Below are 11,717 nucleotides of genomic sequence, written 5' to 3' on the forward strand. Positions count from 1 at the left end.
CACACACACACACACGCACACACACTCACATGCACACACACAGACACACACAGATACATGCACACACACACACACACAGACACACACACACACACACAAACACACACACAGACACACACACATGCACACACACACACATACACACACACACACACACAGACACAACCACGTACACACACACACAGAGACACACACACACACACCTTAAAAGCCATCCCTGCGAATATTACCACAAGCGAAACACACACACACACACACACACACACACACACACACACACACACACACACACACACACACACACACAGAGATTGGTGGAATTATAGATAGATATATGGAACGGTTGCAGCTGATAGTGGTCACGGACCTTGAGAAGGTCAGAGCATGTAAAGGCCTCAGGCCTGGAACATTTTCTCTCCTGAAGTGATAGTGTTGGTGGTGGTGTTGGTTGATGTTGTTGTTGTTGTTGTGAAAGTAATATTGAGGTAATATTGAATTTTTCGGATGCGATCCTATTCCTGGAGGTGTTGTTGTTGTGAAGGTAATGCGAGGTAAAATTAATTTTTTTGGAGGTGTTGTTGTTGTGACGGTAATGTGAGGTAATATTAATTTTTTTGGAGGTGTTGTTGTTGTGAAGGTAATGTGAGGTAATATTTATTTTTTTGGAGGTGTTGTTGTGACGGTAATGTGAGGTAATATTTATTTTTTCGGATGTGATCCTATTCTTGGAGGTGTTGTTGTTGTGAAGGTAATGTGAGGTAATATTTATTTTTTTGGAGGTGTTGTTGTTGTGAAGGTAATGTGAGGTAATATTAATTTTTTTGGAGGTGTTGTTGTTGTGAAGGTAATGGGAGGTAAGATTTATTTTTTTGGAGGTGTTGTTGTTGTGAAGGTAATGTGAGGTAATATTAATTTTTTTGGAGGTGTTGTTGTGACGGTAATGTGAGGTAATATTTATTTTTTTGGAGGTGTTGTTGTGACGGTAATGTGAGGTAATATTTATTTTTTCGGATGTGATCCTATTCTTGGAGGTGTTGTTGTTGTGAAGGTAATGTGAGGTAATATTTATTTTTTTTGGAGGTGTTGTTGTTGTGAAGGTAATGTGAGGTAATATTTATTTTTGCACATCGGATCGTGTCCATTGGTGGTCATAAAATCCCACAAAAACCCCCTCATGTATTTGATCCAATAATGTAACTCGTGGAAAATTGAATGGGAGAACCACAGAATAAGATATGAGAGTTTCACGAGCTGTCAGTGAAAAAGGTTGAAAACCACTGTTTCACTTCATCGTTCATGGCAGAAAGGGTCACCACCACCCATGTGTTGTGCCTCAGGGCCTCCACCACCATAAATCCACCACTGTTGTAAATGCCAGACGATACGAAAGAGTTCTGGAGTTACGGGTTGCTAGGCAACGGTAAGAAGGTTTTCACTCGAAGACAAACGATAAGGGGGCGGAGCTTATGAATCCAAATAAGGACATAACGAAAGTGATTGTTCGTCATTCGTGAAGTTGTTCTGTGGATTCTCGTTGTGAAGCGCGGACAGCGGACCAGAGTGCTCATCATGGTGAGTTCATGTCTTTCCTTTTTCTTACAATTTGATCGAATTTATATCACGAAGAATCGTGTAATAAGATGCCACAGAGATCTGGGTTCAATTCCCGACTCGAAGGTAAACTTTCGGATTGGTGCCTTTTGGGGACACTGGACATCAGAAGAATGGTCGTGCCTCCTTCCCTCCCACCGTAATGATACAACACCTGCAGCCCCCAACTGACTCCACACTTGGTATCGATGTAAAATAACACCTCATGGAGATCATATTAATTTGTCATCCCCGTCCATGGACATCGTGTCACCGAGATATTCACAGTTTTACATTTTCACCACTTTCACGTTTTGTTAAAATAGAAACGATCAAACACAAATGGTGATGTCATTGGTAGTTTCCCTGTCCTTCTCAACAAAGCGAGCTTACATCAGGGGCCATATACATATGACATACGCAGCTGGGTCCCAAATTATTCAGCTCACCTGGATTTCAGTCAGGTCCACCTGCTTCTGCAGTCGGTCCATCGACCGAGGAAGTTGTGACCGCCTTGAGGAGTGTTTCAAGTGCCCTCGTTGACTCGGAGCACTTCTGCACCCGATCGAGAGCCCGAGCCTGGTCGACAGCTGTCGTTAGATCCGACGTTTTATTCTCGAGGAGCCGTTGGCGCATGACGTGAGACTGCAAGGCACTTGTGAAGGCATCCCGGATAGACTCCTTGTACGTCTCATCAGTGATTGCCTTGTAATTACAATCTCCACTCAAATGCTTCAATTTATGCAGGTATTCATGAAGAGTTTCGCCAGGTAGCTGTCATTGACTCGCCAATGGATGCCATGCATGGATTTCATTCTTTGCTCTTACGTGCATGTTTTGTGGAGTCTGTATGGCAGTGTCGTAGTCTTCGTCGTCAGCAACATACTCATACACACTTGGAGCAACATGGTTTATGAGCATAGTTAACTTCTCGGGTCCGTGATGCTCAATTGCTCTCAAGAAGTTGTCAAATGTCTTGGACCACTGGTTCCATTGCTTGGTGGCATTGCTCGAGTTTGGGTTTGTTTCAAACCGTTCAGGATGTAAGATCTTGTCCATTATGAAATTCTTGCTCAATAAATTGTGATAGCCAGAGGGTGGATTGACAAGGCTGAATCATGAGTTCGTTCGATGTAGGCTTTATTCAGCAAGAACAGGACAACCTGTAACAACGCAGATGTATCGCTAAGCCCAACATCTATCTATAATTCCAGCAATCTGTGTGTGTGTCTGTCTGTTTGTCTGTCTGTCGATCTGTCTGCGACGCTGTTTCTCGACGACCGCCGGTCCAATCTCATTGAAACTTGCCAGGAATATTGCCCGGACCCACGGATGTTGCTTTTCGAGGTTTGATATCGATCGGACGAGCGGTTCCCAAGTTACGGCCATTTATCTGTCGACCAATGACAAGACACGGTGCTGTGACGTCACGAATGACGTCACAATTAATTTTTTTTTTTTTTTTTTGCACGACCGACGGTCCGATCTGATTGAAACTTGCCAGGAATATTGCCGGGGCCCCGCGGATGTGCTTTTCAAGGTTTGATATTAATCGGACAAGTGTTTCCCAAGTTACGGCCGATTATCTGTCGACCAATGACAGGACACTGTGCTATGACATCACGAATGACATCACAATTAATGTTTATTTATTTACTCATTTTTTTATTATTTCTTTTGCACAATTGAAACTTGCCAGGAATATTGCCGGGGCCCCGCGGATGTCGTTTTCAAGGTTTGATATTAATCGGACAAGTGTTTCCCAAGTTACGGCCAATTATCTGTCGACCAATGACAGGACACTGTGCTATGACATCACGAATGACATCACAATTAATGTTTATTTATTTACTCATTTTTTTATTATTTCTTTTGCACAATTGAAACTTGCCAGGAATATTGCTGGGGACCCGCGGATGTGCCTTTTCGAGGTTAGAGAGAGAGAGAGAGAGAGAGAGAGAGAGAGAGAGAGAGAGAGAGAGAGAGAGAGAGAGAGAGAGAGAGAGACTGCGAGAGACTGCGAGAGACTGCGAGAGACTGCGAGAGACTGCGAGAGACTGCGAGAGACTGCGAGAGACTGCGAGACTGCACATACTGGCACTCACCTCCTAGCACGCACCTACGGGCCCGTACTAGTATAACACAATAAGCATAACACAACAATAAAGAATAATAATTAATAGGCCCACCATTGTTCTCTATGCAATCACAAAAGACCGTGTTCAGTAGCTTTCTTGAATATCACAAAAGACCATGGGTAAAGGAAGGATACGGAAATACAAACTTTTCCACTGATGTTGTTCTCGTTGAACTATGGGTAATATAATCTGGGCAGTGGCGTACCTAAGGTATAGCAGGTATGGCACATGCCCTGGGTGCCACTTGAAAGGGGGGGGGGGGACGCCACTGAGCAGGAGTCGGTCTCTGTCAAGAATGGAATAATGAAGTTGAAACACGTCAGAGACGAAAGAAACGAATGGCTGATGAGAACTTGAGAAACGCTGGGTTAACAGCCAAGGAGGAAATGGAAAGAGTCATGAAGGGAACACTCAACCGTCTTTACAGAGAAATGGACGAAAGGTTCGCTCGTTTGTCCGACACCAAGTTTGGGTTCCTTCTCGATGTCGAGGGACTGTGTTACGGCGCCGACAGTAACGATCTGAAAAGGGTGTGAAAATTTGGGCGATTTGTGCAGCTCTGATGTTGATGGACAGCAGCTATATGAGGAAATTTTAGATTGCAGAATGTTTCTATCAAGTCAGGCCATGCGAATATCAAGAACTGAAGATAGTTGAAGTGTAAAACTGCGCTGAGGGTGGAAAAGGAGGCCTAAGTGTGAGGAATCTGTGAAGGGGTAGAGCATCACCTGTGGTCAAGTGATTCTTGTCCTGCTTACAGAGGAATTTGCGCATTGCGTTCATCCAAGCCCATCCCTCGGTGTACTGCATTCAGAGCAGAGGGTGGTAGGCTCTTGACAAAGGAGTCCGAAGTGAAGGCCCGCTGGGCCGGCTATTTTGAGCAGCTGTACCAGTTGGATCGACCAGCTGTTAAGTTGGACATCAACGATATTACTATCTCTATTGCCAACCCTCCAATGAACTGTGATCCACCTTCATTTGTGGAAACACAGGCTGCGGTGAACCGGTTGAAATGGGGTAAAGCTCCTGGGACCTGTGATGTCCATGCTGAATTTCTTAAGGCTGGTGGAAATGCTGCACTCGTATCGTTGCATGCAGTTCTGTGCTCTGTCTGGAACACAGGCATTATCCCAACAGACTGGAAGAAGGGCCTTGTGTCCCTCTCTGGAAGGGGAAGGGTGATCACCAGGACTGCAACAGCTACCGAGGGGAGACGCTACTCTCAGTGCTGGGCAAGGGCATTGCTCGGATAATTCTTGATAGGATTCCCCACCATCTGCTTGAGCACCAGCACCCAGAGCAGTCGAGCTTTACCCCAAGGATTTCAACGATTGACCGTATCCTTGTTCTTCAGGTCCTCACCGAACACAGACGAGAGTTTTGGCAGGGGCTGCTTGCAGCCTGTGTTAATCTCCACAAATAGTTTGATTCAGTGAATCGGGATGCCCTCTGGAGAATTCTTGGTCTTCGTGGGGTGCCACCAAAACTGATCAATCTGATTTCTCATCTATATTCTGGTACTGAGAGTGCTGTGAAGTGTGGTGATACCGTCTCTGACTTATTTCCGATTGTTACTGAAATTTGTCAGGGGTGTGTACTGGCCCCCACACTTTTCAGCACTTTTTGGAAAATAAATCAATAAAGATCATCGATGCGGTCATGTACCTCATGCCTTTATCAGACAAGCATGTTCCATATGAGGCTGTCTCCACGTTACCTGAGCAGAGGAGTGAAAAGATTCACCATTGAATATGTATATGGCCCTTCCTGTAAGTCAGGGAAATGTGAGAAATGCGGCAGAGAGACCCACGTGTATGTGTTGAGAGTTATAACAAGTCATTCACCTTGACCTTGAAGTTGACTAATACCTTCAGTAAGTCCAGTTAACCTGTGTGTGAAACACAAGGAAAGAAAAGAGCTGTGAATGTTTTTTTTTTTTGAATCAATCAGTTTATTTCTGTAAAAATTGCCCAATGAGGGACCATGCACATTTTCATGTCTAAAACATGACACAGGGATCCTGTCATGTGCCCAGGAAAGAGAGGACAAATACTCAGCAGACAAGCTTAAGGCAGCTCCTGATGGGTGAGACAATGCTATCGTCACTTATGCAGTGCAGAAAAGCATGAGATCCGGGACTTGTGCACATATCTCAAGTTAACTTGTAGTTACCAGACTTTCATTCTGCCATTGACAGTGAGATGATTCTGGAGAGAGAACCTGAGTTTCAACAGAAGTAATTCCCACTGCAACATTGACTGCAGCTCATACCGTTGATTGTTTCGTGATTTGAAGGTCACTCCATCATGGAGCTTGAATTTTGATTGACACGTGTTTTGTCAGAACAAACATTGATCATGAAAAGTAACTTTGTTTTTATTCTTGAATGTTTTCAATACACTGTTGAAGTGGAACGAAGTGAAGGTCAACATGTATTGATTCCCACATTTGTACTGCACTCACACCTTTATTATGTCTTTTTTCCAGGGAAGTTGTTTGAGTGCCAAAATACACGAGGCCAAAAATTTAAATCCAGAGAATTTGTCCACAAAAAAAAAGCGTTCTTGCCTTGGGTTTCTGAGAAATTGTTTTCGAAGAAAAATCCAGCGGCAAAAGATAAAAAAACGGCTCCAGAAAAGCCAAAGAGCAAAAGGTCAGTCTTGTTTATTAAGACTTGTAATTGTTGATTTAATTTGTGCAATACTGGTGAAGCTCAAGGTTCACATTGTGGGGGGGTTGATGGTCTATGCCTTTACCACCTCTTCTCCAATGTTTTTCCCTCTTCTCTCTAAGTTCCCCAACCCGACTCAGCATCTCCAGGATGCATATGTTCCTCCAGTGACCCCATCCCGGTTAAACTTCCAAATTCCAGGCTGACTGCACACCTTAACTCCTTTCTACATCATTTCTCCCATCCATGGATCGCCCTCCAGAGGCCGTTCTTTCTCACTCTTCTCTCCATGGTTTCAAGCAGACAGCAGACAGTCACCTCATGTCATGCCCCAACCTCACACATGATCTCGATTTTCCCCCATTAACCCTTTCCCACCAAATCCTCTCCTCTAACTTGCTGATTTCAGTGTTTACAACCCCCTCCCCCACTCCCCCCTCCTCCCCTCCTCACTCTCTTATTCTCTTTCTCTCTCTTTCTTTCCTTTCCTGTTTGTTTATTTCCCTGAAGGTTGTGCCTAATTGTTGCCCCACGACTCCACTGTCAATTTAACCTTACGTTTGTTGAGAGAATAACAAAAATGTACACAATGACTGCCACCTTTTTCACCTTTCAGGAAAATGTTTCGATGTTTCTTCAAGAAGAAACCAAAAATGAAGGAAATGGTGTACAACGAGATTGTTGATGATCTTCTTGAGGAGATTGTTGACGAGATCCGTGCTGAAGTTGTTGATGACGACAGTGATGTGTAAGTGATGCTGCACTGACACTTTTTTGCCTGAAAAGTGTGACATAAATGAACAGGTTTAGTAATGCTGAATGAATGTCAAAACATTATTCCGACATTAATTCAACATTACCTGACATTAACTGCATTCCTCCATCTAGTTCATTGAAGCGAAGTTTTCCAAACCAGATCTGCTGTGTCTTACTGTTATATTTTCGGCCTTGTGTTTCTCTTTGTATTTTCGTCCAATTTTTTGTGTTAAACCATACCTTGTTGTGGTGTATTGTCGAATCTGTGTCCCTGTGATTGTCTGGGCTACTCACCCAGGCCTCAGCGAGTCGGCATGCAAAGTCGGTCTCCGCTCTGAAGCTGCGTGCCTCGTTCCACTTTCTTTCTCCCGAATATTGTCCTTTCAGCTTCCTCAACTTTATCCTATTTGCCCTCCTCGCTTCAAAAAAAAAAAAGAAGTAAAAAAGCAATCACAAAATCTTCGACCTGTAATTCGTTCATTACCTCCACCACCAAAGTTGGACAGAAGTTATGTTTTCATCCGTCTGTTTTTCTGTTTGTTGTTCTGTAAGGCCTAAGTCACATTTGGCTCGGCGGCCGTAGGGTCTACAAAATCTACGGCCACGAGCAATTATACGGCGGCCGCAGTATTTCCACGGTCACACAATGTAGCAGTCACAGCAGTCACAGCATTCACAGGGAGATAGCTAGGAAGGTACTTGGTGTGACATCTGGACAGAGGAAGGAAGATAAGGAGACTTGGTGGTGGAACGAGGAAGTACAGGAAAGTATAAGGAAGAAGGGGTTGGCAAAAAGGAAGTGGGATAGTCAGAGAGATGAAGAAAATAGGCAGGAGTACAAGGAGTGGCGGCGAAACGCAAAAAGAGAGGTGGCAAAGGCCAAGAAAAAGGCATATGACGAGCTGCATGAGAAGTTGGATACAAAAGAAGGGGAAAAGCATTTATACCGATTGGCAAGACAGAGGGACCGAGCTGGGAAGGATGTGCTGCAGGTTAGGGTGATAAAGGACGCAAATGGGAATGTGCTGACGAGCGAGGCGAGTGTGTTGAGAAGGTGTATGGAGTACTTTGAGGAGCTGATGAATGAAGAAAATGAGAGAGAGAAGGTTGGAAGAGGTGGAGATAGTGAATCTGGAAGTGGGGTGGATCAGTAAGGATGAAGTGAGGACTGCTATGAAGAGTGGCAAGGCGGTTGGCCCAGATGGTATACCAGTGGAGGCATGGAAGTGTTTAGGAGAAATGGCAGTGGGGTTGTAAACCAGATTGTTCAATAAAATCTTGGAAAGTGAGAGGATGCCGGAGGAGTGGAGATTAAGTGTACTGGTTCCGATTTTCAAGAATGAGGGTGATGTGCAGGGCTGTGGAAATTACAGAGGTTTAAAGTTGTTCAGCCACACCATGAAATTGTGGGAAAGAGTAGTGGAAGCTAGGTTGAGAGGAGAGGTGACGATTTGTGAGCAGCAATTTGGGTTTATGCCAGGAAAGAGCACCACTGATGCGATGTTTGCTTTGAGAATGTTGATGGAGAAGTATGGGGAAGGCCAGAAGGAGTTATATTGTGTGTTTGTGGATTTAGAGAAAGCTTATGATGGGGTGCCAAGAGAGAAGTTGTGGCATTGTATGAGGAAGTCGGGAGTGGTGGAGAAGTATGTGAGGATTGTGCAGGATATGTATGAGGACAGTGTGACAGCGGTGAGGTGTGCGGTAGGAATGATGGACCGGTTTAAGGTAAAAGTGGGATTGCACCAAGGATCGACTCTGAGCCCTTTCCTGTTTGCAATGGTGATGGGCAGGTTGACGGACGACATCAGACTGGAGTCTCCATGGACTATGATATTCGCGGATGACATCATGATCTGTAGGGAGAGTTGGGAGCAGGCTGAGGAGAGCCTCGAGAGGGGGAGGTACGCACTGGAGAGAAGGGGAATGATAGTCAGTCGGAGTAAGACGCAGTACATGTGCGTAAATGAGAGGGAGGGTGGTGGTATGGTGCAGTTGCAAGGAGTTGAGGTGTGGAAGGTGGATGGGTTTAAATACTTGGGATCAACTGTCCAAAGTAACGGAGAGTGTGGGAGAGAAGTGAAAAAGATGGAGGCAGGCAGGATGGAGTGGTTGGAGAAGAGTTGCAGGAGTGATTTGTGACAGAAGGGTAGCTGCAAGAGTGAAGGGGAAAGTATATAAGACGGTAATGAGACCTGCTATGTTGTATGGTTTGGAGGCGGTGGAACTACCAAAAAGACAGGAAGCGGAGCTCGAGGTGGCAGAGTGAAAGATGCTGCGATTCTCGTTGGGAGTGACGAGGATGGACAGGATAAGGGATGGGTATATTAGAGGGACAGCGCAGGTAGGACGGTTTGGAGACAAAGTGGGAGAGGCGAGATTGAGATGGTTTGGACATGTGCATAGGAGGGAAGCGGAGTATATCGGGAGAAGGATGTTGAAGATGGAGCCGCCAGGCAGGAGGAGAAGAGGAAGGCCAAGGAAGAGGTTCATGGATACGGTGAGGGCGGACATGTGGGTGGTTGGAGTGTCAATGGAAGATGTGGAGGATAGAGCGAAATGGAGACGGTTGATCCGCTGTGGCGACTCCTAACGGGTACTAGCCGAAAGAAGAAGAAGAAGAAGAAGAAGAAGAAGACACAATGTAGCAGTCACATATGTTTTTATTTTTTGGGTAGCCGCACGGGGTATTTTGAAATTGTGGAGACCGAAAACGTGGGGGTGCCGTACGGTCTTTGATTTGATGTCGCACGGTGACCTTAGGGCGTCCCTGCGGCAGCCATATAATGTTCAAGGCAGACGCAAGGTCGCCTCAAGTTGCCCGCAAGGCAACCGCAGGGGGGCCCTAGGGCGGACGTGCGGCCAGACGGACGGTAACGAGTGGGTATATATACCAGCTCTTTTTTTACTGAAATAAAAATATACCAGTTCGGAATATACCAGAAAAACTGAATATACTAGAAATATAATATATATAACTGAATATACCAGTTCGGAGTATAGGCAAACACCTATACTCCAATCTCTAGCAGTCGCGCACGGTCGACGCAGACTGCCATGGAGGCCGTATGTAGGACGCATGGCGGGCATAGGGGAACCGTGCGCCGACCCTGCGTTGCCCGCAGGTAGTCACACAGACTGCAAGGCCACCATACGTTGAACACAGGGATGCCTTAGGACTACCCTACGGCGACCGTGGAAATAGTGTGGCCGCCATAATTTTTTGAGGATTGGCAAAATTCATTTTTCATTGATAAGAGCCTACGGCAGCCGCACAAATAACGCAAGCCCACCTTACGCCCCACGTACGGTCGACGTGGAACACATCTACGTCACAGCTTGGCTTGTCGAATTGCTACGGCTAACGTAGAAATGAAAAAAGTTATAACTCCGTGCTATAATTCCACGGCGACCCCGACGGCCTGCAAAAGATAGCCATACGGCGTAGGGCCACCCTGAGGCCACCTCAGAAACTCTGCGGCCGCGCACGTTTCTGTCAATTCAGGGGGGGTACGGCCACCGTATCCTCGCAGTTGAGCAAATGTGACTTAGGCCTAAGCAGTATATCTCAAAAAGTTTTGGACGGATTTGGACAAAATTTGGTGAACAGGTTGGTGTGTGACAAGGATAAATTGATTATATTTTAGTGACAATCCAGATACTAAAATTTTAAGTGATTCTTCACCATTGAGATATGGGGCCAAAAATGATATGCAGCGCGATATTTCGAAAAGTTGTGAATGAGTTATGACAGAACTAGGTGGATGAGTTGAAGAACAAACCAATTCAATTTTGGTTAGGGTCTGGATGCAGATCCAGTCTTTCAGTGGGATATAAAACTTTAACTGTTCAGCCTGGTGGAGGTATGTGCTCTTCTGAATGCCATTCTAGTTTTTTTTTATTGTTTCCTTGTCTCAATATCTCCAAACTGAATCTTGATTAAATGAAACACTTCTTCCTTTCGAAACTTTTTAAACATTTCCACATCTTTCACTTTCCATATTTCTCCATCAGGAACACCCTATGTATTCTTCTTTTTCTTCTTCACAAGTCACAAGACTTATTTCCGAAATCCGAAACACTCGTTTCATCAATCCTCATCCCATATCTTCAGCAACACTTAATCCACGCCTTGAGCAACCATTAATTTCACCTCAACAATGATGTCTGCATCCGCATATCCACATTGGAAATCTTGAGAAATCCAGTTTGCAGAGATTGTCTGCACATGACCATCAGTTCCACTTCACGTCCAATGACGTTGTCAAAACCCTCCATGTCATTACACTCCCCCACATCTCCAACATGCCTGTGTCCTCCTAGCCTCACTCCTTCTCTGTGTTCCCCTCTTCAGTATCCCTCCACTTCATGTCCCCTCTTTATGCATCCCCTCACGCGACCCCTCAAGCTTCCCCCGTCTCTCCACCCTCTCCCATGTTCCCCTTCGCCTTTCCCCCTTTCGGCTTCCACCTCCCGCACCCTGCCAGCATCCCTCCTGTCCCGCGCTCTGCCAGCATCCTTCCTGGCCCGCTCCCTGCCAGCATCCCTCGCGGCATCCTTCC

At 45.4% G+C, this 11,717-nt stretch overlaps 1 long non-coding RNA gene across 1 annotated transcript; it reads left to right on the forward strand.

Moving 5' to 3' along the window:
* Positions 1-638: 638 nt before the first annotated feature.
* LOC147034230 (uncharacterized) lies at positions 639-7,144 on the forward strand. Its single transcript, XR_015059615.1, has 3 exons — positions 639-1,572; positions 6,216-6,381; positions 7,016-7,144. It is a non-coding gene; the product is annotated as an uncharacterized LOC147034230 (long non-coding RNA).
* Positions 7,145-11,717: the final 4,573 nt, after the last annotated feature.

Source organism: Eptatretus burgeri, chromosome 1 (assembly GCF_056783735.1).
Source record: "Eptatretus burgeri isolate ZD-2024b chromosome 1, Ebu_testis_v1, whole genome shotgun sequence".
Classification (NCBI taxonomy): domain Eukaryota; kingdom Metazoa; phylum Chordata; class Myxini; order Myxiniformes; family Myxinidae; genus Eptatretus; species Eptatretus burgeri.